Source organism: Danio rerio, chromosome 2 (assembly GCF_049306965.1).
Source record: "Danio rerio strain Tuebingen ecotype United States chromosome 2, GRCz12tu, whole genome shotgun sequence".
Taxonomy (NCBI): Eukaryota; Metazoa; Chordata; class Actinopteri; order Cypriniformes; family Danionidae; genus Danio; species Danio rerio.
Window position 1 is genome coordinate 5,090,001 of NC_133177.1, and position 27,500 is coordinate 5,117,500.

At 38.6% G+C, this 27,500-nt stretch overlaps 1 protein-coding gene and 1 long non-coding RNA gene across 6 annotated transcripts in view; one reads left to right on the forward strand and one right to left on the reverse strand.

Moving 5' to 3' along the window:
* Positions 1-27,500, reverse strand: part of tnk2b (tyrosine kinase, non-receptor, 2b) — a 110,675-nt gene that overhangs the window by 72,363 nt on the left and 10,812 nt on the right. For all 5 annotated transcript variants that reach the window (XM_068224304.2, XM_073918197.1, XM_021480555.3 and 2 more), the window contains exon 2: positions 20,102-20,288. The gene's annotated coding sequence lies outside the window, so the exon portion shown is untranslated. The remainder of the gene's footprint in view (positions 1-20,101; positions 20,289-27,500) is intronic.
* Positions 1-27,500, forward strand: part of LOC137487665 (uncharacterized) — a 46,124-nt gene that overhangs the window by 13,465 nt on the left and 5,159 nt on the right. The window lies entirely within an intron of this gene.

The window sequence follows — 27,500 nt, forward strand, 5'->3', positions numbered from 1 at the left end:
GACATGCTTTAAAATTAAAAATTTTAAACTGTAGAATTTTTTTTTTCCACCCAAAGGATGTAGGAAATCACAGAATATTTTTTTTAATTCTTTGGGTCTCAGGAGGATAATAGGACATTTACCTTTTCAACATTAAACTAAATAACCTTAAGGATGCTAAGTATTTTAAAGTGTTCATGGTTATTTGCATTATTAATCTGTTATACAATTACTATATAATCAGGGGCATAAAATTATGTCAAAATGACAGTAATATTGCTTATCGCAACAATTTCTGTGACAATTTATCACACAACAATGTAAATGTAGCTAATGTAAAGCACTTTAAATGACCATTGTGTATGAAATCTGCTATATACAGTAGAATTATTCGCCCCCGTTTATTTTTTTCCCAATTTCTGCTTGACCGAGAGAAGATTTTTTCAACCCATTTCTAATCATAATAGTTTTAATAACTCATCTCTAATAACTGATTAATTTTATCTTTGTCATGATGACAGTAAATAATATTTGACTAGATATTTTTCAAGACACTTCTATACAGCTTAAAGTTTCATTTAAAGGCTTAACTAGGATATTTCGGTTAACTAGGCAGGGTAGGGTAGTTAGGCTAATTATTGTATAATGATGGTTTGTTCTGAGGACTATTGAGAAGAAAGAGGGCTAATAATTTTGACCTGAGAATGTTTATTGAAAAATTAAAACTGCTTTAATTGTCCTGGATTATGTATATTGATTATGTATGAAGACAGTTGTGCTTTGTCTACTAAAGAAAGAAAATTGATTGATTTATGTTTAATACAAGCAAGGCGTTGTATTGCTTTATGTTAGGAAAATGTGTAAATCGCCCCTGCACTGGACTTCGGTTGAGAAACCTTGTAACATGTTTGGCTTTTGAAATACTCACATATCTAATAGGGAAAAATCCTCTGAATTTTGTGATATCTGTGAGGCGTTTTTGAACGTTGTGAAAAATGGAGATATTAAAGAAGCTTTGGAAGTCTAAAGTTGTGGAATGTGAATGTGTGCTTGCCTTGATTAGATTTTTTTTACTTTAATTGATTTATCTTACTATTACTTATATTTATATATTTTTAATAAGGATTTTTTTTCCCTAAGCCTGTCTGGGGTAAGTTTTGGTATTGGGGTTTGAATTACTGAAATACCTTTAATAAAAACTCAAAGACATGTTATACAAAAAAAAAACTGCTTTTATTCTAGCCAAAATAAAACAAATAAGGCTTTCTCTGGAAGAAAAAATATTCAGACATACAGTGAAAATTTGGAAACTCTGTTAAACATCATTTGGGAAATATTTTAAAAAGAAAAAATTAAAAGGGGGCTAATAATTCTGAGTTCAACTGTAAATAAACTTGCCTTGCCTAATTACATTTGGTTAAATATTTTAGACTGGTTTGGGTGCAATGCAGTGTGAGAGAAACTTTAACCATAAATATATTTACAATAAAAAAATAATAATAATAATAATTTGTTACATTTATATAGCGCTTTTCTGGGCACTCAAAGCGCTTTACACAATGGGGGGGGGGAAATCTCCTCATCCACCACCAGTGTGCAGCATCCACCTGGATGACGCGACGGCAGCCATTTTGCGCCAGACCGCACACCACACACCAGCTGATTGGTGGAGAGGAGACAGAGTGATAATATGCCAATCATGATATGGGGAGGGTTAGGAGGCCATGATGGACAGAGGCCAGTGGGCAGATTTGGCCAGGATGCCGGGGTTAAACCCCTACTCTTTTTTGAAGGACATCCTGGGATTTTTAACGACCACAGAGAGTCGGGACCTCGGTTTAACGTCTCATCCGAAAGACGGCGCTCACTGCGCAGTATAGAGTCCCCGTCACTATACTGGGGCATTAGGACCCACACAGACCGCAGGTTGGGCGCCCCCTGCTGGCCTCACTAACACCACTTCCGGCAGCAACCTAGCTTTCCCATGTGGTCTCCCATCCAGGTACTGACCGGGCGCAGCCCTGCTTAGCTTCAGTGGGCGACCATGTGAGAGATGCAGAGAGCTAGCTGCCGCATATGTTTTAAAGTACATCTTGAGGGCCCCAAAAACTCCTTCAGACCCCAGATGGCTAGCAAGCGCTTTGACTTCATGAACTCCTACCAAAAGATGCAGCAGTGGCAGAGACAAAAGGGAAAAGATAATAAAAAAACTGAGAACGATGGGAAAGAGAGAAAGTCGGTGTGTGTTACAGTCCATCACCATGGTGCTCCTAAAGCACTCTCTCAGATCAAGCTTTACAGCAGCGCCCGCCATATGATATCCCACAAGACCGCTCACACAGGTATGGAAAATGGATTTAGAGCTTATAGACTGACCTGCATGCTAAACAGTGACTGCGGCAGCTTGGTGAAAACAACCTTTCCAGAGGCTGCATGTTACAATGGAGATTCAATTTTCTGTTGAGCTTATTCGTCACGTGCGAGCGGACGCGACCATTGTAATCTTTTTGGCTCAACACTTCCGGTCTCACTCACTTCCATTGATTTATAGAAGTTAAAAACAGCTCGTTATGCAGCATCAAGTTGGAAACTGATGTTATCTTATTATATTATTCTTATGGCGGCACGGTGGCTCAGTGGTTAGCACTGTCGCCTCACAGCAAGAAGGACACTGGTTCGAGCCTCGTCTGGGCCAGTTGCCATTTCTTTGTGGAGTTTGCATGTTCTCCCCATGTTGGCGTGGGATTCCGCCACAGTCCAAAGACATGCACTGTAGGTGAATTGAACAAACTAAATTGGACATAGTGTGTGAATGTGTGTGAATGAGTGTGCATGGGTGTTTCCCAGTACTGGGTTGCAGCTAGAAGGGTGTAAAACATATGCTAGAATAGTTGGCAGTTCATTACACTGTGGCGACTCTGAAATAGAGACTAAGCTAAAGGAAAATGAATGAATGGATGAATATTGTTCTTATCTTTATGGTGTAGTCATGAACACAATTGTTTGAAGAGCAAGTAGTTTGATCGTTTTCTGACATATAACAGTGTTTCCTCTAGGATTTTTTTAAGCTGTGGCGGCAGTCCTTTTTTTACACAGATCTACCTGTGGCGCTATTTCAATGACAAATGTCGTGAGTGCAGTATTAGAAGTCGAGATCGCATTTATGTATTAACCTACATGTACGAGCATGTGAATCTCTGCTTGCGCGCCGATTTCCTCTGCTCGTGCGCAAAACTTCTTGCACACCACAGCTGCTTCAAGAGCGCGCAGATCTTCTTGTGCGCTCTCAAGCAAACGTTGCTGAGTGCGATTTAGTGCGTTTATGTAACGAGTATGTCTCCAGCATTTGTTAGATTTGCTAGGAATGCATATGAATGTTTCTAATAGACGTAGAAAGTTGCATTAATGCGTCCTGAAGTAAAGTGAAACCGCTGTTTGCTGGCCTCACGCATCACGCACCTGTCAGCCAGTCAGTCAGTCAGCACGTTACCTTAAAGGGTAAACAAATGACGCACAAATGACAAAAGTTTGCGCTGTAATAATTCACTTACCCTTTAATACGTTTTGGTGCGATCATTACCCGCTATTAAAAAATAAAATGTTTTGAATGAGAAGCTGTAATGTAGCCGTGGCGGGATGAATTTTGGCGTGGCGCCCCGCCATGGAAGAATGAATGTAGCGGAAACCAAGATATAATATTCCTAGCTATTTCTCCTATAGGCAGCTGAATCAGAAGTACAAAAACAAACGCAAAACTGTCAAATTTAATACATGTGTAGTAAAACACACATGTAAAAATTGTGATTCACATTTTTGCCAGAATAGTACAGCCCTAGTTCAAAGACGGGTTAAAGCGTAAGCAACAACAACTGCTGCTGCTTACAAAGAGTATCGAGCTCTTGAAGGACTGTGGGTGCACGAATCTCGCACTAGTTTCGTTTTCTGGCACGGTTGCTTCGAGTGAGGAAACAGCACAGGAGCTTTTAAACACTCGCGCGCAAATCATCTGTCCGCGCGACACTAAAGCCCTCGTCAGTGAGTGACAAAAGCCTGTCTCACTGAGTGCGTGATCCTCTAATTCGTTATTCATGTGCTTTCTGTTGCTCATGCGAAAAGCTTTTGTCAGTCGTGCTGCTTCTCGATTTCTAAGACCACATTTGTACGCATATAGACAAATGGTCATAAACAGTCTAAGCTGTAGTAGGGCTGTGCAATTAATCGAAAATCCGATTTCGATTTTAGCTTCTAACGATTACGAAAAACCATTAAATGAGATAAACGATTATTAACTTAGCAGCGCGAAAGACCGCATGCTTATGTGTGTGTGTGTGTGCGCCGCGCACACACAGAAGCATGCGGTCAGTATTCCGTCTCATTAGACACTGAGACGAGCAGAGCGCACACATCTAAAGTCATCTTAACGTGAGCGCTTTAATGGTCAAATAGGTGTCAAAACGCGGCGTTTAGTGATTATTCATATTCACCCTCATTTGTGTAAAAACATACGAGTAGAGAATCAAAAGACGTTAAAGAGAAACCATTAAAGTCAAAGCGTGCGATGTTCCTGCTGCCGCCTGTTTTTATCATCATTAATCAAACAACAAAATGAGAAAATCCCTCACTGCTTTTGACTGAAGGACTTTTGTAGCTAAAGTGTTTTTCTTACAGTGAAGATGCCTAAAGCACAGATTGTTTCATATTTTTATTCTATTGTATTTATTTCTCTTTCCTTTGCAGGGTGGAAAATAACTGTATATATGCAGTTAAAGTCAGAATTATTAGCCCTCCTGAATATCAGCAACTCTTTTCCCCCAATTTCTGTTTCATGGAAAAGATTTTTTTTCAACTTATTTCTGAACATAATAGTTTTAATAACTCATTTCTAATAACTCATTTCTTTCATCTTTGCTATGATGACAGCACATAATATTAGACTATTTTCCAAATACAAGCATTCAGATTCAAAGTGCGATTCAAAGACTTAATTAGGGTAATTAGGCAAGTCATTGTAAAACAGTAGATTCTTCTGCAGGCAATATTTATTGCTTAAAGGGGCTAATAATATTGACCTTAATATGGGTTTCAAAATATTTAAAACTGCTTTTATTCTAGCCGGGGAAAAAAAACAAATAAGCCTTTCTCCAAAAGAAAAAAATGTTATTAGAAATACTGTGAAAATTCCTTGCTCTGTTAAACATCATTTGGGAAATATTTATTTAAAAATAAAATTCTCAGGAGCGCTAATAATTTTGACTTTAACAGTAATCGTTTTGAATAATCGTGATTACAATTATGACCAAAATCGAGATTATGATTTTTCCCAAAATCGAGCAGCCCTAATCTGTAGTGACGACAAGCCAGCACTGGCAAGTTAAAAATGAGTTTCAGCCAGTAAAAGTGGCCAGCAGGAGTGACTGTCTAACCCGCCACAACCGAAATCTACCTGCATTTGGCGGGTTGGCTGGTGTACAACTTCTCTTTCTGGAAAATTGCCGGAATTAATTTACCGTTTTTTTTTTTTTTTCAAAAAACACACATGATGCCTTTCTGGAACACTGCAGGTAATTTTCCGGAAAGGTCTGTATGTGTGAAAGGGGCGAAAGACAGACATTCTGACAAGAAACACATTTTCAAAGGAGACTTTAATATTGTTTTTTCAGATAAACAACTATGTTCACCTGTTTCTTAAATAATTATCTCACAACCTACATACAGTGACTTTTGCAAAAGAGGCAAGTTGAGGAGAAAACAATTCCTAGCCACTGGATTCCTCTAACCCGGTCCAGTATCCCTGATTCCCAGAAAGCTTTACAGTTACCAATCATAAACAGCGGCGCGAAAGTGAGAATCCAACATAACCACACACACACACACACAGTCTGACTAATCTCTGCTTTTGTGGCATCCTTTTAGGAAATGCTGTGTAGTCATGTGAGCCACATTGGCATCAAGGCACTGTGTTGTGTGCACGTGCGTGTGTGTTTGACAGGTGTGATTTAAGAGGGAACGCGAGGCGAGAGGATTACTGATCTCTAGTGAAGAGTGCAGGGGACAGGGTGACCCAGGTGAATCCTGGGGTCATCACACAAATCCACTGATCCTGCTGTGATGGCACCCAACTGTATCACACTTGAGGCCAGTAAAATGCTAAGCGACCGACAAACTTAGCAATATGCTATAAATAGTGATCCCTGCAGAGTCACATATGGACACTACTTACTCCTGAAAATATATTTTACTGATTGTGTGTGTGTGTGTGTGTGTGTGTGTGTGTGTGTGTGTGTGTGTGTGTGTGTGTGTGTTTGTTTGTTTGATTGCTTGTTTGTTTGTTTGTTTGTTTGTGTGCTTCTTTGTTCCTTTGTTTGATTGTTTGTTTGTTTGTTTGTTCGTTTGATTGTTCGTTTGTTTCTTTGTCTCTTTGTTTGATTGTTTGTGTGTTTGTTTGTTTGATTGTTTGTGTGTTTGTTTGTTTCTTTCTTTGTTTGATTGTTTGTGTGTTTGTTTGATTGTTTGTGTGTTTGTTTCTTTCTTTGTTTGATTGTTTGTTTGATTGTTTGTTTTTGTTTGTATGTTTGTTTGTTTGATTCTTTCTATCTTTGTTTGATTGTTTGTGTGTTTGTTTCTTTGTTTCTTTCTTTGTTTGATTGTTTGTGTGTTTGATTGTTTGTTTCTTTCTTTGTTTGATTGTGTGTTTGTTTGTTTAAATGTTTGTGTGTGTGTTTTTGTTTGTTTGTTTGTTTGTTTGAGTGTTTGTTTGTTTGTTTGTTTGTTTGTTTGTTTGTTTGTTTGTTTGAGATGAAATACTATGAAACAAACATCAGTGGAAAAAAGGGATAGTTCACCCAAATGTTCACCCAAAACTGAAAAACCATTCACAATGTGCTGTAAATAGTGATCTCTGCAGGGTCACTTATGGACATTACTTACTCCTGCAAATGTATTTATTTAATTGTGTTTGACTGTTAGTTTGAGGGGCAGCACGGGGGCGCAATGGGTAGCAAAATTGCCTCACAGCAAGAAGGTCGCTGATTAGAGCCCCGGCTGAGTCAGTTTACTGTCAGTTTCTGTGTGGAGTTTGCATGTTCTCCCCGTGTTGGCGTGGGCTTCCTCCCTGTGCTCAGGTTTCCCTCACAAGTATATATATATATATATATATATATATATATATATATATATATATATATATATATATACTATAGGTGAATTGTCTCTAGTGTATGTGTGTGAATGAGTGTGTATGGATGTTTCCCAGTAATGGTTTGCAGCTGGAAGGGCATCCGCTGCATAAAACATATGCTGGATAAGTTGGAGGTTCATTCCGCTGTGGCGACCCCAGACTAATAAAGGGACAAAGCTAAAAACAAAATACATGAATGAATGAATGTTAGCTTGAGATGAAATACTACGAAATATCAGTAAAAAAAAAAAAAAAGCTTAAAGGCAAAATTCGCCAAAAATTTAAAAAAATATGTCATCATTCACTTGTCACAAACCTGTTTGAGTGCCTTTCTTCTGTTGAGCACAAATGAAAATATTTAGAAAAATGCTGAAAACCTTGTAACCACCATACGATTTTGTTATTCCTACTATGGAAGTCGGTGGTTGCAGATTTCTAAGGATGCATTCACAGGGGTACGGACGAAGCGCGACTGATTTACATGTTAAGCCTATGCAAAGATTCAATAGACATCCTGCAGTGCGGTACATGCAGATTACACAATTTGAGCAAATGATCCGATTTGAGCAATGACATGGGACAAATTGAGTGTTTGACACACATAACGTGTGATTTGCACAAATCGCTCAAAAGCAAAAATCAGAACTTTGGTGAAAAGTTGATGGACTCAACAGCTCCTTTTCCAAATGAACACTTTGAAAGCAAAACGTCTCATGACGGGCACAAACAGCAAAAGACTGCTGAAATTGGAGCTTGGGCATTCGCATAATTGACTACCAGAGGCGGAGCCACGGAATCAAGCTTCTAATCAATAGCTTGTACGTCAAATCAGCCACGCCCACTGAACTTCTCATTTGACCGCCCGTATCTGCACTGTAACAAAGGCTCAATAATAAAAATATAAACACTTACATTTAAAAACACGTAATAATATACGATTTATTAAAAACCGTGTGATGTAAGCTGCTTTTAATCATTTAATATAAAAAATAAATGTTGGACTGCAGAAATAAACAATCTTTTATGCACTCCAGCCTAAGTTAGATTAAGAGAAAATATTCCTCCTCACAGGGGTAGAAAAATCACTTGTAAAATATGAACAATAACATATAAACAACACAAACATTTTTAGAAAGGCTTTTATTTTTAATTAGCAATCAACTGGACCCAAAATATACACATCATGGACTGCTATTTACCATGGGGGAAAATTATAAATATGGCAAGATTTCTAAATATCAACAGAGAACATGCAAACTCCGCACAGAAATGCCAAGTGACCCAGCTGGGACTCAAACCAGCAACCTTATTGCTGTGAGGCCATAGTGCTAACCACTGAACCACCACCTTTTTGGCTGAACTATCCCTTTTATTAATTCATCCATTAATTTTCTTTTTTGATTAGTCCCTTTATTTATGGGGGGGTCGCCACAGCAGAATGAACCGTCAACTTTTTTTGCATATGTTTTACGCAGTGTATGCCTTTCCAGCCGCAACCTATCACAGGAAAACACCAATACACTACGAAGAATTTAGCTTACCCAATTCACATGTAGCACATGTGTTTGGACTGTGGGGAAAACCGGAGCACCCGGACGAAAACCCACCCCAACATGGGGAGAACATGCAAACTCCACACAGAAATGCCAACTGACCCAGCCGAGGCTCGAACCAGTGACCTACTTGCTGTGAGGCAACAGCGCTCTCCACTGCACCACCGCGCCACCCCTTTAAAAGTTCTATCACATTTTATAGAAAATGTTCAGCCACGGTCCAGAGCGCTGCAACACACATTTTTTTTCTGACCTGAAAAAGTTTGACAGCCCTGACATTAGTGACTGACAGGAATGAAAAACCTGCAAAGCATGTCCCATGTCAGCAGGGCAATACACTAACTAGAGGGTGACTGCAAATCTGTTCATACAACACATATCCAGATCCATGCTCTAAATTCAGTTTGTGTGATTCAATTATCATACAACATTTAAACAGCTGTTTTTAGCCCTACTATAGACCCTTTTCACAATGACATCACTTCACCTCCCCCTATGCATTCCAGTTTACCTTTGAATGAATGGGATACTTCTCTGGAAAATTTACAACTGAAAATATTAACATTGCACCTTGTGATTTAAGACTGTTAAAGTATTGGACACGTGTCCAAATGTTTCTCTTTCAATACTGAACTGCTTTCTGAGTTTGAAAATGAGTGTTTAAGTTATTAAGAATAGGAATAAGTTATTGTTTATCAAGGAAAGTATATATTTGCAACCTTTTCACTTATTAATTCAGCTTATCTGACTGGGTGAGTTTGCATGTTCTCAAATGAATGAATATTGTAGCTGCAAACAGCATTTAACAGGTTCTAAACACTTTAAGGTGCATGTATCAATAATAAAAAATATATACTACATTATATATGGACTATGTATATGAACAGCGTCCTCAACGCAGCAGCATGAGTGGTCATTAATGAACCTAAAAGAGCACATGTCACTCCGCTGCTCATCCGTTTGCACTGGCTGCCAGCTGCTGCTCGCATCAAATTCAAAGCTCTGATGTTTGCTTACAAAGCGACTTCTGGCTTTGCAACTTCTTATCTGCTCTCACTTCTACAGATTTATGTGCCCTCCAGAAACTTCTATTCTGTGAATGAACGTCGCCTCGTGGTTCCATCCCAGAGGGAAGAAATTACTTTCCCGAACTCTCGGTCAATCTGCCCAGTTCGTGGAATGAACTCCCCAACTGCATCAGAACGGCAAAGTCACTCGCTGTCTTCAAGAAACGACTAAAAACTCAACTATTTAGTCTCTATTTTCCTTACTAATCTGCAATTGCCTCTATGGTTCTACCGCTAACTGTATTACAAAAAAAAATAATAATAATAAAAAATAAATAAATAAATAAAATTAGTAATGTTTTGCTTCTTACAATTTACATACCTGAAACTTGCCTACAGCACTTATTCATTGTTGCTCTTATAGTTGTGTAAATTGCTTCCTTGTCCTCTTCTCATTTATAAGTCGCTTTGAATAAATGCGTCTGCTAAATGACTAAATGTAAATTTAGTAACACTATAACCACCTAAAACTGAGATAAACACTTTCAGGTCATTCCTTATGGGTTTTATTATCGTTTATAACAACTCATGGGTGTGTCCATAAAAAAAGGTTTGCATGCCTGCTTGCTTTTGGGTATATGGTCACAGTCATTTTCTAAGCGACCATTTCTTAGCTGTAAACTTTGTTTTGTACTAAAATACTCAATCTCATGGGTGCTGATATTTTACTTCTAAGGGTTTGGCTGACAAACAAAAAGTTTGTAAATCCCTTGTTTAATGCAAAACAAGGTTGTTGAAACACACAAAATGATATATTCCTGACTTTGAATGTTGAAATTAATAGGTAAAAGCAGCGATGTAACTATGCGTGACTATTAAACACACAAAGAGAAGCCCATTAGCTCTGTGTTTACTTAACTTGAGTTAAACCAGATCCTTAGAGACACAACAATCCAGGTGAGCGGACGGTCAGCTGACTGAATGTAGGTGTAAGAGTGACATAAAGATAACACAAAAAAAAAAACAAAACAAAAAAAAACTTTTGGGTACTTAAACATTTAGAACTGTGAATCTATGTGGAGCGCAATCATGCAGGAGCGCCACTTTTATGAATGGATTTTTGACCGCGTGGGTGGCTATCAGTAGCATGTCACACTATACACAAAGTGTCAGTATGCTGGGGGAAGGGTGTGTGTGTGTGTGTGGGAGTGCTTTTCTGAAAACAGAGTTGTGCTCTTTAAGAGACCTGGGTTATTGCATCATCTCTTCTGTTCTATAAACACTGAGGATGATCTTGTCATTTCTGTGTTGCCCTCTCCTTCTGATGTGATGGTGAAAAATATTGTTAATTGTCTCAATGAAAACAGCTCGACACAAACAGAAACTTGACAGATCTGCCGTGCCAGTATGTTGACTGAATGTGCATGCTCTGATCCACTCACTTTCGAAGAAGTGGAAGAAATCACTTTCCCGAACTCTCGCGTTCAATCTGCCCAGTTGGTGGAATGAACTCCCTAACTGCATCAGAACGGCAGAGTCACTCGCTGTCTTCAAGAAACGACTAAAAACTCAACTATTTAGTCTCCACTTCACTTCCTACTCTGCAATTGCCTCTCTGGTTCTACTGCTAACTTTACTAAAAAAATAATAAATACAATTTTAAAAATTAGTAATGTTTTGCTTCTTACACTTCACATACCTGAAACTTGCCTACAGCACTTATTCATTGTTGCTCTTATAGTTGTGTAAATTGCTTCCTAGTCCTTATTTGTAAGTCGCTTTGGATAAAAGCGTCAACTAAATAACTAAATGTAAATGTAAATAACTGCTGAAAAACACATTGTGGAGAAAGTGAGAGCTATTAAACATCTCATCCCGGATTCTGAATCTCCTAGCCGGTGTCATCTATCTTCATCCCAAAATGCCAGTCTGCCAAAGAACCACATTAAGAGCATGGCAGGAAATCTTGTCAGCACTGACATATGTCCTTGAGGGTCGGGGGGGGGGCACTGTAAGGCGACGCTGGTCCATTTGAAGGCGTGGATGGAGGATTTGAGTGGTGTGAGGGGGGGCGTAACATGGGTGACACACAGGAAGTGACAGATAGGGAGGTTAAAATAACATGGTGCTCCAAGCTGGTTGCTCATCCAAGACAACACTCTGATTAAGGCCCCGTTTACACTAATGCGTTTTCGTTTTAAAATGCATACGTTTTGCTATGGTTACGCCATCCATCCACACTACGCCGGAGTGTTTTGAAAACGCTGGAGAGGCCGTTTTCATTCTAAAACGCTGCTGCTCCATTTCAGTGTGGATGACGAAAAACGGAGACATCTGAAAACGGAGGCGGGACTGCTGAGATTCGCCACCTGATTGCATACTGGCTTTTGTGTCATTGCATATCCTTCCCTTATTCGTCAAGACCCTATCACATGACTATAACACATGGCTTTAACGCTACCGGAAGACAATACTGTAAACAACTTGGGCACAGAAATGGGAGTGTTGTTTGCACTGTTGTCTGTTTTAGGCGCCATTGTGCAGTTATTCATTTGTTACGTTTAGTAACAACTCGACCTCGTCGTCTGTCCACAAAAATACCTCTCTTGCTTTCTTAGTCATCGCGTTTAATGTACAACCGACGTTTGTTGACTAACAATAACCAAATGCCGAGCGAGACACATGCTTTCTGTTTATACTAGAACGCGCATGCTCAGAGTGCACGAATGGTCACGTGATTTCCGTTTTTGGTGGCGTAGTGTGGACGGAGATATGTCAGAGACGCTAGGTGAAACTCTAGTGAGGACGCGGATCGTTTTTCATCTAAAAAGCCGTTTTAAAACTAAAACGCACTAGTGTAAATGGGGCCTAAGAGTGTACCATATAAACAGGGATTTTTGATGACCTTAATGCGACTGAAGTCATAATCGAACTTAACAGAAATCGAGTTAAGACATGTGAAGTATTTGCATGTTTGTCACATTATTGACATGCAGTACACACATGTAAACACCTTTAAAAAAAATTTCTTTTGTAGTACTTTGTGCCACATTTTACAACAGGACACACACAAGGCAGTTGTCAGGCGTTTGACGACAATCAAATGAGAATGGCAACAAGCAAGAGAGCACACTTTTGGTGGGAGCTGGAAAAGATGACTATGCTGAGAATTCTCCCACCAGTCCTAACTGCGTACTATCATCCAGTACTTCCAGTGAATCAAACTATTACATATATAACATGGGTGACACACAGGAAGTGACAGATAGGGAGGTTAAAATAACATGGTGCTCCAAGCTGGTTGCTCTTCCAAGACAATACTCTGATTAAGGCCCCGTTTACACTAATGCGTTTTCGTTTTAAAATGCATACGTTTTGCTATGGTTACACCATCTGTCCACACTACGCCGGAGTGTTTTGAAAACGCTGGAGAGGCCGTTTTCATTCTAAAACGCTGCTGCTCCATTTCAGTGTGGATGACGAAAAACGGAGACATCTGAAAACGGAGGCGGGGCTGCTGAGATTCGCCACCTGATTGCATACTGGCTTTTGTGTCATTGCGTATCCTTCCCTTATTCGTCAAGACCCTATCACATGACTATAACACATGGCTTTAACGCTACCGGAAGACAATACTGTAAACAACTTGGGCACAGAAATGGGAGTGTTGTTTGCACTGTTGTCTGTTTTAGGCGCCATTGTGCAGTTATTCATTTGTTACGTTTAGTAACAACTCGACCTCGTCGTCTGTCCACAAAAATACCTCTCTTGCTTTCTTAGTCATCGCGTTTAATGTACAACCGACGTTTGTTGACTAACAATAACCAAATGCCGAGCGAGACACATGCTTTCTGTTTATACTAGAACGCGCATGCTCAGAGTGCACGAATGGTCACGTGATTTCCGTTTTTGGTGGCGTAGTGTGGACGGAGATATGTCAGAGACGCTAGGTGAAACTCTAGTGAGGACGCGGATCGTTTTTCATCTAAAAAGCCGTTTTAAAACTAAAACGCGCTAGTGTAAATGGGGCCTAAGAGTGTACCATATAAACAGGGAGTTTTGATTACCTTAATGTGACTGAAGTCATAATCGAACTTAACAGAAATCGAATTAAGACATGTGAAGTATTCGCATGTTCGTCACATTATTGACATGCAGTACACGCATGTAAACACCCTAAAAATATAACCTTTTGTAGTACTTTGTGCCACATTTTACAACAGGACACACACAAGGCAGTTGTCAGGCGTTTGACGACAAACAAATAAGAATGGCAACAAGCAAGAGAGCACACTTTTGGGGGGAGCTGGAAAAGATGACTATGCTGAGAATTCTCCCACCAGTCCTAACTGCGTACTATCATCCAGTACTTCCAGTGAATCAAACTATTACATATATAACATGGGTGACACACAGGAAGTGACAGATAGGGTGGTTAAAATAACATGGTGCTCCGAGCTGGTTCCTCATTCATCCATGCAGCGCTCTAGAGTTGTCAGTCGGCTCTCCAGTCTCTCCAGGCATTTGCGACACCTCTCCACAAGCAGCACGCTCACGCTATTTCGGCACACACAGACAAACACTTCCTATGAGGTAAAAATAGCCCCAATTCCCCTGATGGAAGCTAAACCCCGCAACCTCTGCGAGCCTCTGTTCTAAAAATGTTCAGGGGCATATTCGTATTAAGAGGCAGAGCTGATGTGACCCACAATGAGTTTATAAATATAACCCTGAGACCACCATAATCATAATCAAAAGCCCTTGATATGTGATTTCCACTTGCGGCCCACAGAACTAAACACATATGTTTCTGTGACCCATTGCAATTTTGAAATTAACCTGCTATTGGTGGTGGGTTTGGGGGATTTTAGAATTGTCTGATTTTGATTTGAATGAACACAAAATGTACATAAAATATCAGAGAGCCCAGAGACACTTTAGGAAGACCAAAGTCCAGGCAGACGCCATGAGGGATACTATAGACCAGGGGTGCCTAACTTCAGTCCTGGAGGGCTGATGTCCTGCAGAATTTAACTTCAACTTGCCTCAACACACCAGCACGGATGTTTCTAGAAAGCCTAGTAAGAGCTTGATTATCTGGCCCAGGTTTGTCAGATTGGGGTTGGAACTAAACTTTTCAGGACGCCAGCCCTTTAGAACAGAGTTTTGGCACCCCTGCTATAGACCGCCAGTAGAGCCATTGGGAAGCAGTCAGAGTGGGATTAGACTAGACCTACAGGTCCAATTTTTCCACATAATTGAAGGTTTTACCAGTTCAACAGTTGTATTAGATTTGAGCAAATACAAATGTGACCTTGTTGACTGTCAATATATGGTGATAGAAGACCTGAAACAATAATGTGCCATCCCGATCGAGTGGCCAAAATGCTTCAACACAAAAAAAAACAGGCATACAGGAACATGATTCTATCCTTGGGCGGTTCCTGAGTGAAAAAAGCCGTGATAGGGTATATGCGGAGCTAGTGTTTCTGCCCATACTTATACACTTTCGGTGAACGGTTATTGTGACTATTTCCATTTTATATGGTTCCTTTTACTATTTTATATGGACATTTCGTTTGTTTTTTAAATGAAATTCTGGATGATGTCAGAACCCATCGTCAGGCCAACGTCAATGTCCAATGTTCAACCTAAAACTAACCAAATATCAATGTCTAATGATGTTACAGCTTGATGTTGTCTGGACGTTACCACTAGGAAGTCTATGAGACGTTGGATTTTGGTTGCCATACCTGCTAAATAAATGTCAGTTTTTGACATCAATATGATGTTGGTTTAAGATGTGGGTTCAACAAGGCATGGGATAAGCGGTTTCAAGTTTTACCACGGTTTGGGAAAGTCAAGGGGCCCTATCATACACCCGGCGCAATGTGGTGCAAGGCGCGGTGCAATAGTCTTTTGGTAGTTTCAGCTTGGCGCAAGAGTCGTTTTGAGGTGTTGCGCTACGCTGTTTAAATAGCAAATGCATTAGCGCTCATTTGTCCGCCCATAGGCGCTCTGGTCTAAAAAGGAAGGCGTTCTGAGACGGACCGCTGGCGCGTTGCTATTTTGAGAAACTATAATAGATTTTTCATTAGACCAAAACTAACCCGGTCTAAACTCCGGCGCAGAGTTGCGCCTCGCTTACACACTGCTTAATACACACAACAGAGCAATAGGCAAATATCTTTACATATGAAAAAATTTAAATATTAAGGATATATATAGGATATAATAAGAATAGATATTGGATATAAATATTAAGGATTAAAATATTACAAAACATATTATTTTCTAGCCTACATGAATATGAAAAATCACTGCTTTTGTCTTCATCTCGGGAGGCTTTTTCAGTTCATTCATAACAATTTGCTTTTGTATAATGTTATTATTATTAGCAGTATTATTTATTATATCCATATTTATATTTGTTTTATTAAAACAAGCTTAGATTTGCCCACCTGTCAGGTTTTAGACCATATGGGGCACAGCATGTGTTTTAGGATACAACTCTGAACACACTTCGTTATTATTGTTCATTTATTCGTTTGCTGGAAATTAGAACTGAATTTAGAAATAGTTTTGAAACGAATATTTGCGCTTAAACGCAATTATTTATAGACTAATTGATGTCTGTGCCTAAAGGTTTCCCTATCCAAAAGCGAAAGTGAAAGTAGATCCATAATCTCTTATTCTCACGCAGTAGATGCTCTGTTTAACAGTTTTCTGTTAAAAAAAAAACAGTTTGCTTGTGAAATGCTCAGTTTTTCCACTTAGACTCTTTTTACGTTCTGTAAATAGCGAATGCGCTCTTGGCGTGACGCAGCTGACTCTTAAAGGGAATGGGAGATGAGACTCTAACTGGTTTATTCTCAAAACACACCTATAACTCAATAATAAAATAAACTCAACCCTTTTAGACCATGCGCCACACCGCAAAGCGGATTTTCCCGTCCTTAAATTAGCAAAAATGCGTTCTGACACGCCCTGAAAGCGTTTGCGCCCTGTGTTTTGCGCCCTGTGTTTTGCGCCCTGTGTTTTGCGCTCTGCGCATGGACCGTCAAAATAGAGCCCAAGGTTTTGAAACTGCAAAAATTTTCTATTATATAAATATTCTATTATATGCATGTCTTTTTTATGTGTTGTAAAAAAAATCTGTGCTTTTGAAATCAATGAAGACATCAGAAGTCAATTGTTTATTTTAATTATTTAGCCTGACACGTTAACTGTTCCAAAATATTATAAATGTTCCCAAAAATAAAATAAATTGTGTTTAATGGGGTAAAAAGTTGTTGTTTGTTTACCCTGACTTTAAAAAAGAACTTATTTTAGTAATCACAATTCTGGATTTTTGTCTCTTTCTAACAACCTAAAATCAACCATATATCAATGTCAATTGACATCATTATTGGACATCAAAATAACCTTGTCCTTAGATGCTGGCTAGACATTGAATTTTGGTCACCTGACATCACAACCTAAATCTAACCTAATATTAACGTCGTATAGCGTTGTGTGCGTGCTGGGCAATAACTAGATGCACTACAGAATGTTACGTTTACAAACGTGCATAAATTACATGTAAACACTTCAGCTTTATACATACTCACTAACTACTCCTGAGTACTTTAGATAGGGCTACTTTTTACTCATACTTTAAGTAATATTTACTTACACTACATTTTTAGGCAAGTAATGGTACTTTTACTTGGGTATGATTTTTCAGTACTCTTTCCACCCCTGGTTATAATGTATATTTTACAATAAAAACTAAATGTAGCATGTCTCGATGTCATTTAAAACAAGCAATAGAGCTGTAGTCTATGCAGTGTGTAAACTTACAGGGAGGTGTTGGTCAATAGTCATACTGCGCACCACGTTATTGAACCCGATAGCCAATATTAACTTGAGAGATTTTACAAATAAAAGGTATTTTAAAAAGGAAAAATGCGCAAATAACAAAACAAATAAAACTGGTCCCATGAAGTTGAGCACTTAATTTTGCCAGTGTATGGCGTGTAGTGTGTATAGCGCCCTTATGCAGCGCGTGTAGGCAATACCAGCAAAACTGAAAGTGAAAGTATTATACGCACGCATTTAGAAGCTATTTAAAAGCAGACATGTCGATTAACCGGTGGGGAAATTTCCTCATCGCCACAACCCTAATATTTACACAAAACATTCATATCATGTAAAAGCAACAGATCTCAGGGTGACTACATGGAGAGGCAGGTCAAGGCTGTGGACCCCACAGAGGGTGTTTGATTCGGGATAACACAGAGACAAGCAGAGTCAAATGACGGTGTTCCAGGCACTTGAGCACGTAGAGTAATGAGATACAGAGCGCTCACCTTCACTGTCCATTTGACCCTCCGCATAGCACATGATGGATGGGATGAGGGTAGAGAGTTGTGCGGCATGTGCGCAGTGCAGTGATACATTCTCAAGAACACACACACACACACACACACACGTAGATACACAACAGAGCATCACCTGCTCTCTCACAGTTTAAGTCAATGCCAGCTTATTAATTAAAAGCATATAATCCCTTTAAAAGAAAATTGCATACAGTTGAAGTTAAAATAATTAGCCCTCCTGTAACTTTTTTTATATTTCCACAGTGCAATAAATTGTTCACGGTATTTCCAAAAATGTTTTTTTTTTCTTCTGGAGAAAGTCTTATTTGTTTTATTTCTGATAGAATAATTTTATTTATTAATTTTTTTTTTTTTAAATCAATTTAAGGTCAAAATAATTAGCCCCCTTAAGCAATATATTTTTGATTGTCTACAAAACAACCCCCTGTTATACAATACACTGTAAATAATGGCCGTGTTTTCAACGGTAAAAAACTGTAAAAATATCAAATCCGTAACCTGGTTAACGGTATGTTTCCTTAATTTATACTGTGAATAACCGTAAATCGACTTTCCCAGAATTCCCTGCATGGCACATAACTTTTTATGCATTTTGTTGACATTAATATGGATCTTTTTAGTTGTTTCCCGATCAGTTATGTACATTAGAGATTTATAATACATCTAATGTTGATAAACGATGTTTATTTCATGACTTTAATTTTATGCGTGTTACCATACTGGTGTTTAGTAGCTGTGTGAATGACACTGAGCACCTTCTATGTATATGCGGATACTCTTTTCTGCTAGTGGGAATAGTTGTTTGTGATGAGCATTGGCTCATTATGTAACTTCCACATCACCACCTGCATGTGGGTGTGCTAACGAGTCTAACTGTGTAACAAAAGATGTGTAGATGTTGATCACTCAAAATACAGACATATTACCTCTATTAACTAATAAAATACGGTAGTTTACCGTAAAAATGAGACATTACTTTTACGTTTTTTGAACAGTAAAGTACTGGCAACCACAGCTGCCGTTTTTTTTACCGTAAATTTTACGGATTTATTTTTTATAGCCATGTTTCCTATTTTTATGCACTTTTTGCATATGCGCATAAAAAACGGTTGATGGAAACGTCATGATGCGCATACATTTTGAAAATGCGCATAAAAAACTAGGATAGGATAAACTTTTTATTTGATAAAAAAAAGATGCGCATAAACTGCGATGGAAACACTTTTACTGCACAAACTCCAACATGCACATTAAAAAAAGGTCATGTGATTTTGTTAAGAGATCATGTGATGCTTAAAATGTGTGTGAATGAACAAAACGTCAAGCTGAGCACATTATAAAACATCTGAAATGTTGTTTTGGTCATTATAAAACGTCTTACCGTTTATGTATTAAGTATAATTAATGACCTCCAGAATCAAGAGCATCTGTGCTCCGCGTCTGACACCTTTAAACGCCACTGCGCGCTCACTGCATGTCAGGATTGTCTTCTGAGGCGCAAGTCATTTATTAGATAGAGAACAGATTGATGCAGCTTCTCCTACTGCAGCAAATGCAGTTTTTACTGTTGATATCTGGCGCCAGTTAATCAGGAAGTGACGATTTTGTTCGCTTTGACTCGTTGGATGGAAACGCAGCTTCATTCGAACTTTTATGCGATAATCCAGTTTTGCGCATAAATCTCATTTGCATTTTTGGATGGAAACATAGCTAATGACTTGCCTAATTACCCTAACTTGCCTAATTACCCTAGTTAAGCCTTAAAATGTCACTTTAAGCTGAATACTAGTATCTTGAAAAAGACAAATATTATTGACTGTCATCATGGCAAAGATAAAAGAAATCAGTTATTAGAAATGAGTTATTAAAACTATAATGTTTAGAAATGTGTTGAAAAAATCTTCCTTTAAATAGAAACTGGGGAAAAATATACAGGGGGTAATAATTCAGGAAGATTAATAATTCTGACTTCAACTGTACATTAGCACAAACGAATGGACTTACCAGCTGTCCACCAAGCAGGAGGACTGACTGTTGGTCTCTTCAGTGTTTTTGGGCAGTTTGTGTGTGTCGCACAAATTTAGGTTCACACACAGCATACAGGCAGGTTGTCTGTGCGGTGGCTGACTTCACAGGCTCCTAAGTCCATCACATCATCGTGCACATCTCCATCCATTAGGATCCACGGTCACTGAAAAAAATAAAATAAATTCCATAAAATTTATTTACTACAATTTATTTACTAAATTTATTACAAAATGCATGTAATGCCAGGGCTCGAAATTGCGACCACGCAACATCGCTAACCACTGGGCCACCGTGCCACCCATCTAGGAAAGGAAGAGGAGTAGTGGTGGAAGGGGGGATTCTTCAAAACGAAGATGGCTGTTATATGGAACTTAAGGTATTTATAGTGGCTTAGGAATCGTCTGATTGGTAAATCATAAATTAGGTCATGACTGACCAGCTGTGGTCAATCATAAGCAAGTGCTCCTCTCGAAATTAGTTTCTAAATAAACTTCACATGAAATTCGTTATTGATAATTACCAATTTTGTTTTTAACAATCTCTTTACAATCGAATTCAAGTAGGATTTAATTTAATCACTTTATACTAATTTATCAAAATTACTAACAGGCAAATAGTTTTAACAGACAAAAACAGGTAAACAAATATATATATATTGTCTCCTATAAATACCAAGAAATCCGGAATAAGTCAAGAATCAACCAAAAATGCAGTTTTAATAGAAAAAATATATAGCATTACAGTGTTTCCTCTAGGATTTTTTCCAGCTGTGGCGGCAGGTCTTTTCCACAAGTCTACCAACTACCTATGTCGTTATTTCAAAGACAAATGGAAAAATGTGGTGAGCGCAGTATTACACGTCGGGATCGCATTTAGGTAACGTTAATACAAGTATGCCAATCTCTGCTTGCGCGCTGATTTCCTCTGCTCGTGCACAAAACTTCTTGCACGCCCTCAAACATGCTGCTCAAGTGCAGATCTTCTTGTGCGCTCTCAAATACACACTGCTGAAGTGCAATTTAGCGCATTTATGTAGTGAGTATGTGTCCAACATTTATTAGATTTGCTAGAAATATTTATGAATGTCTTTAATAGACCTACAGATCGATATTAATGCGTCCTGAAGTAAAGTGAAACGGCAATAAAAATACTCAAGCAAGATATCGTTAAAGTATTTGTATGCAGAGCCACAGACCTTCATCTCTAAATAAAGTATAATTATGGAAACTGTGTTCATCTTAACTGAAAGCTACGTCGTGTTTGCTGGCCTCACGCATCGCGCACCTGTCAGTAAGTCAGTCAGTCTGTCAGCATGTCACCTTAAAGGGTTAAAGAAATAGCGCACAGCCCTACAACGGTAACAGAAACGTTTGCGCTGTTATAATTCACTACCTTTTAATGCGTTTTGGAGCGATTATAACCCGCTATTAAAAACAACAACAACAATTAATGAATGTTTTAAATTAATAAGAAGCTGTAATGTAGCCGCGGCGGGATGAATTTTGGTGTGGCGCACCGCCATGGAAGAATGAATGTAGCAGAACCCATGTATTATAATAATATAACAAATATAGCATCTATGAGTCCTGACGTCAGAACATCCAGTTATTTGGCAGTGCATGGATTAAAGGCTAACATAACAATGCTTTTCTATGATGTCAGACATGACACAGCAGGCCGGCAGTGGCACGGTTAGGGGGGCCAGTGTTTGGTGGGTGGAGTCCTATGCCCAGTCACCAGTCAGTGGGAAGTTTAGGAATGCCACCAGGCGCCCTGCCCTGAATCAGTCTGATTCACATGGTCACCAAACCTCCACCTACAGCGAGGAACAGGCCGTTTAGACACACCAGCCCATTCTACTCTGCCCTACACAAAGAGCACTTTTGTCCACACACTCAAATATACACAGCGGTACATTTCCTTCACAGTCCTGGGATGCCTGTTTGTGGAGACTGACGGCTGATGACTGACTTTTCCAGCCGAAAGACAAACATTGTGTAACTGGAGTTCAGGGAAAGGGCTGTGTTTGGGGCACTGCTAGAGGAAACTGCTTTACTAAAACTATCATCATCAACTATCTCATCATGACTGGCAGCGTTTACCTCCACCTATTTATACGTGCATTTTGAAATATTGCGTAATAAAAACCCTGGATGGAAATGCTAAGATGCACATACATTTTAAAAACAACTGAGTAGGATGAACTTTTATCTGATAAAAAAAAAAGGTTAGTAAACTACAATGGAAAGAGAGATTGCGTGTCTGTGCACATTTCAGTGCCACTGACATCATGGCACCACTGTGAGGGCACAATGCCAGGGCACTGTTCAATCAGCATTCAATGTGCCACAATAACAGCAGTCACTCACTGTACCTACCTATGACGAAAGTTCATGCATTACCACAACACATTGATCATTTACCAGCACTGCTCGATTATAGAAAAAAATAACATAATCATGATTATTTTGGTGAAAGTTGTAACCACAATTATGAAAAATGACAGTGAGCCATATGACCAAAACATTTTAGATAAAGATGAAGGGCCCTATCATACACCCGGCGCAGTGTGGCGCAAGGCGCGGAGCAATAGTCTTTTGGTAGTTTCAGCTTGGCGCAAGAGTCTTTTTGAGGCGTTGCGCTACGCTGTTTAAATAGCAAATCCATTAGCGCTCATTTTTGCGCCCATAGGCGTTCTGCTCTAAAAAGGAAGGCGTTCTGCGGCGGACCGCAGGCGCGTTGCTATTTTGAGAAACTATAATAGATTTTTCATTAGACCAAAACTAACCCGGTCTAAACTCCAGCGCAGAGTTGCGCCTCGCTTACACACTGCTTAATACGCACAAGAGACCAATAGGCAAATATCTTTACATATGAAAAAATTTAAATATTAAGGATATATATAGGATATAATAAGAATAGATATAGGATATAAATATAAAAGGATTAAAATATTACAAAACATATTATTTTCTAGCCTACATAAATATTTAAAAATTACTGCTTTTATATCTTCTTCATCTCGGGAGGCTTTTTCAGTTCATTCATAACAATTTGCTTTTGTATAATGTTATTATTATTAGCAGTATTATTTATTATCTCCATATTTATATTTGTTTTATTAAAAACAAGCTTAGATTTGCCCACCTGTCTGGTTTTAGACCATTTGGGGCACAGCATGTGTTTTAGGATATAACTCAGGTTTTTGAGCACACTTCGTTATTATTGTTCATTTATTCATTTGCTGGAAATTAGAACTGAATTTAGAAATAGTTTTAAAACGAATATTTGCGCTTAACAAATGAAATTATTATTTATAGGCTATTTGGTGTCTGTGCGTAAAGGTTTCCCTATCCAAGAGCGAAAGGGAAAGTAGATCCATTATCTCTCATTCTTGCGCAGTAGATGCTCTGTTTAACAGTTTTCTGTAAAAAAAACTGTTAACTGTTTGCTAGTGAAATGCTAATTTTTTCCACTTAGACTTACTTTGCGTCCTGCAAATAGCGAATGCGATCTTGGCGCGATGCAGCTGGGTCTTAAAGGGAATGGGAGATGAGACTCTAATTGGATTATTCTTAAAACATACCTATAACTCATTAAGAAAATAAACTCAACTCTTTTAGACCATGCGCCACGGCGCAAAGCGGATTTCCCGTCGTTAAATTAGCAAAAACGCGTTCTGACACGCCCTGAAAGCGTTTGCGCCCAGCGCTTTGTGCTCTGCGCATGGACCGTCAAAATAGAGCCCGAAGTCAGAATTATGTATATTTTTTCCCAAATTTCTGTTTAACAGAAAGATTTTTTTCGAAACATAATAGTTTTAATAACTTATTTCTAATAACTGATTTATTTTATCTCTGTCATGATGACAGTAAATAATATTTGATTAGATATTTTTCAAGATACTAGTATTCAGCTTAAAAAGTGACATCCAAAGGCTTAATAGTAATTAAGCAAGTTATTGTATAGCAATTGTTTGTTCTGTAGACAATTAAAAAACAATATATTACTTAAGGTGGCTAATAATATTGACCTTAAAATAGAAATAAAAACAACTGATCCATCACAGCCAATCACAGTCATTTCTGCTGAGCATGTAAACACAATGGCAAACCATGCCGTTTAAGAAAGTGCTCAACAGTGCTCAAATGTTAGCGGGAAATGGATGTTTTTAAAATCTCTGTATCAATTGGTACCAAATTCCAGTGTCATGACAACAGTAGCAGATTAAGTATTTTATTAAATAAGCAGTTAATAAATAACCTTGTTTCTACAACTTTCACTCAGGGTCAATAGCAAAATAATCAACTTGAAATAAATAGAGATTTTTTATTTACCTTGATAAGTATCAATACAGATAATCGATACTGAAATATAATTATTGTGGATTTTTTTGACTGCATCACCAGCCCTAATTACATATAAAAAATATATCACGCTAAACGAAACTCGCTTTGACAGCAAAAGTCGCTATTTATTTATTTATTTTTATTTGCTTGTTTATTTTACAGGGACAATACACTTGACATTGTTATACAAAGATAACCGATGTTGCGTACATAGAGCATATAGCATAAAGCTAATTTGCAACCCTCGTCCCTGGTTAGGCTTTACATTAAAAAATTTAAAAAATGTAAAAAATCAAGAATAAAACACAATACAGCAAACACGTACAATATTTACAGAGATATCTACCGAGAATATCTACCGAGAACCCATCAGAAGGCGCTTATTGTATCATGTTTTTAATGTAGCAGCACGCTGACATGCCGGCTTTTTGAGACGTGTTTATTCTGCTTTCGATTTTAAAAGATGGAGTTTGATGAACTGGATGACCCTGTCTGACTGTCAGTGAATGGCAAATGAAAATGTCCCTCAAAACTCTGTGCATTATAAGAAAAAGAAAACACACTGTACAGTCGAAAGTGTAGCATGCATTCATAACATAACGTTTGTTTGTGCTCCATTTCATGAAAGACAAAGTTAAAAAGCCTTTCTTTTATCCTGCATGGATAGTATGAGAGTAAACAAGAGACGAAAAAGAGGCCAAGACCTTGAGTATAATGAGGATGAATGAATGACAGCTTCTGAGAGACATCATTTTTTTCTTGCACAGTAGGCCTACCTTGTGTTTTAAAAAATAAATATAATGTATAAAACTATACATTAATTATATTGCTTCAATAAATATTTTTTTTAGTAATGGACAATGCACAGATATTGATGTTTCACAATGTTTTTACACTACATTACTTGAATCTAACAAGCTTGTTTACATACAGTAGCTCTACTTACATTGAATCCAAATCCCAAAGATCCAGCCTGATCTCATGAGAAAATGTAAGTATTTTACGTTTTGCCAGTTTAGTGGCTAATTCGTACGAATTCGTACGAGTTCAGTCATACGAAATTGTACAATTTTAAAAAGGAGGTGTGGCACCTAACCCTACCCCTAAACCCAACCGTCATTGGGGGATGAGCAAATCGTACTAAATTGTATGAATTAGATCGTAAGAATTAGCCACTAAATCAAAAAGTTACGAATTGCCAGTGAGGTTATGTTGAAATATCAGAAATGACAACAGATTGTTAAGATCAGTGGCGTAGCGGACGGGCCCGCAGGGCACGCACCGCGGGGGGGCCCTGCGTGATTAGGGGGCCCCGCGTCGTCGTGATTTTCAATAATTAAAAATCCACCGGTGAACGCAATAATCAAACTCTTGGGAACAACTGTGGTCGGAACCAAAGTTCACAGGTCTGTGTTCTCTGAACACCTCTCAAGCGGTGGACTACTTCATTCTGATTGCTTGCCGCCAATGTTGCCAACTTAGCGACTTTGTCACTAGATTTAGCGACTTTTCAGACCCCCTTAGCGACAAATCTAGCGACTTTTTTTTGTGTTATTGGAGATTTTTTTTAGACTGTCATTTGTCCATACTGTACCGTCCCTACTCTTCTCAACGAGCTGCGTGTGATGCCGCCGGCCCCTCCCCCGCCTCACAGCACTGACAGGCGGCCCAGTCAGTCCTCGTACAGCAGCCTCTCCCACCTGCAGCCCGAGAGCAGATCACCCCTCTGCGTACCGACGACAAATGATTTAGCACAGGCAGTGTGAAGGTATTTCCCTTGTACAGTCAAACCGATCTACTTCTACTTTATTTTAACAATTTAATTGGAGCGTTTATTTTTTTCTTGTTCACAATCACAGATATTAGTGACAGTTTCTGAACTTGTCTGAGTTTATTACATATGAGAGATTACTGCACATTCACTACATATCTATAATGACATACTGTATTCAAACAGCAATAAATTTAGTTAAATAAACATGCTTATATAAAGTGTAGTGCAATTATAAATGCCCCTTTATTAACCATAGGCTGTTAAACAAACGGAAACGGTAGAACGTGATGACGCCAGTGATATGCAAATTGACGTGTGACGTATCCCCCCCCCCCCTTTCATCAGGGGGCCCCGTCAGCGATCCCTGCAGGGGGGCCTCCACATTTTGCGCTACGCCACTGGTTAAGATTTAAATTTACTTTTATTACGACAGATTTCCTTCATTTATTTTCCATCTGCTTAGTCCCTGGTTTATCAGACGTTACCACAGTAGAATGAACCACCGCTTACTTGACAGATGTATTTTTAATTTCGGGTAGTTTGTGTTTTATACTTGGTAAAATAGTCTCTAATTGCATCTTTAGTGATTTGATAGGTGGATTTAGAGGGTTTTGCATAAAAAGCAGAAGTGGATTTAGCTGGTTTTGACTCAAAACTACCTTGTTAAAAACCAAAGAATTGTCTAAAGTGACATTTTTGAAAAAAATTATTTACTAGCTAATAACCTTATCCTTACCTATAAAATAAAACTTCTAAACTTAATCCAGAGGAGCCTGATAGAAAATGCTCATTTACAAGAAAAGTGGTCTGAAGGATTTAGAGGGTTTTGCATCTGAACCCTTCATTTATTTATGTGTGTGTGTGTGTGTGTGTGTGCGCGTGTGTGTGTGTGTAGATGAATGATATGAATAGCTAAAATGTACTTATATATTAACACGTAAAGGTCTCCCTGCCTTCGCGTGGGTTTCCTCCGGGTGCTTCGGTTTCCCCCACAGTCCAAAGATATGCGGTACAGGTGAATTGGGTTGGCTAAATTGTCTGTAGTGTATGAGTGTGTGTGTGTGTGTGAATGTTTGTGTGGATGTTTCCCAGAGATGGGTTGCGGCTGGAAGGGCATCCGCTGCATAAAAACTTGCTGGATAAGTTGGCGGTTCATTCCGCTGTGGCGACCCCCGGTTTAATAAAGGGACTAAGCCGACAAAAAAATGAATGAAAATGAATGAATTAACACGTATACAAATAATGTTTTTCA